Source organism: Microtus ochrogaster, linkage group LG2, assembly GCF_000317375.1.
Source record: "Microtus ochrogaster isolate Prairie Vole_2 linkage group LG2, MicOch1.0, whole genome shotgun sequence".
Classification (NCBI taxonomy): Eukaryota; Metazoa; Chordata; class Mammalia; order Rodentia; family Cricetidae; genus Microtus; species Microtus ochrogaster.
Window position 1 is genome coordinate 14056185 of NC_022028.1, and position 1174 is coordinate 14057358.

Consider the following 1174-nt stretch of genomic DNA (forward strand, 5'->3'; position numbering starts at 1 on the left):
GGGGAGCCCACTACCCAGCTCCAAAATAAATTACACACAGAGGCTTATTCTTAGTTTGGAATGCAGGAATATTTGGCTTGTTTCTAGCCAGTTTTTCTTATCTTAAATTATCCCAATTTACCTTTTGCCTCTAGGCTTTTCCCTTTTCTTCTGTATAGTTTAGTTTCACTCTTTCTCTGTGACGGACTTGGTGGCTGGGTGGCTGGGTCACTGACCCCTGACATCCTTCTCCCCTATTCTCTCCTTCCTCCTTCCTCTTCTTCCTTTCACATTCTATTTACACTCTCTGCCCGCTAGTCCTACCTATCTTTGTTCCTGCCTCTCTATTGACCACTAAGCTCTATATTAGACCTTCAGGTGTTTTAGAAAGGCACAGTAACCCAGCTTCACAGAGTTAGACAAATGCAACCTACACAAAAGTAACATCTTAAGATAATATCCCCCAACATTTCCTACTTTTTTCTAAACAAAAATGAAAAGTTTTAACTTTAACATAGTAAAACTATACACATTAAGAACCATTATCAAGTACAGATTACATTCACAATGTACTTAATTCCAATTCATTTGTATCTGATAAATTTAAAGAAAATAATCCATAATCTGTCTTATATTAGTAAATCCAAAATTTTATCCCTAACTTACTTTCCATCATATCTAAGGAAAACTGTAACTATCAAGTCTTATACTCCATCAAGAAGGATATAATATTTTTAAATTACTATTTTATAATGGTTCTTATTGTATTCAGTTTTACCATGTAAAAGTTAAAATTTTTCATTTACCTTACATTTTTAAATGAACTGAATAAAACAATACCCTAAAGAAGAGTATATACATATATATATATGATATGTTGTAACAAAAATTACCTTAAATTGGTATTACCTTTATGTGACTTTTTCTTTTGTTCTTACTGTCTCTTTAAAGAATTTATTTTTTTATCTCATTTCTTCTTATAACTGCCTACACCCATTTTCTTTCTTTCCTAAGTTTACATACAGTGTAAAACACACTGTGCTGCAGAGACTGCTTGTTTATTCCCAGTCGCCCAGACCCAAAATATTCACACAGAAACTGTATTAATTATAACACTGCTTGGCCAATAGCTTAGGCACATTCCTGACTTACTCTTATATATTAAATTAACCCATTCCTATTAATCTGTGTATTG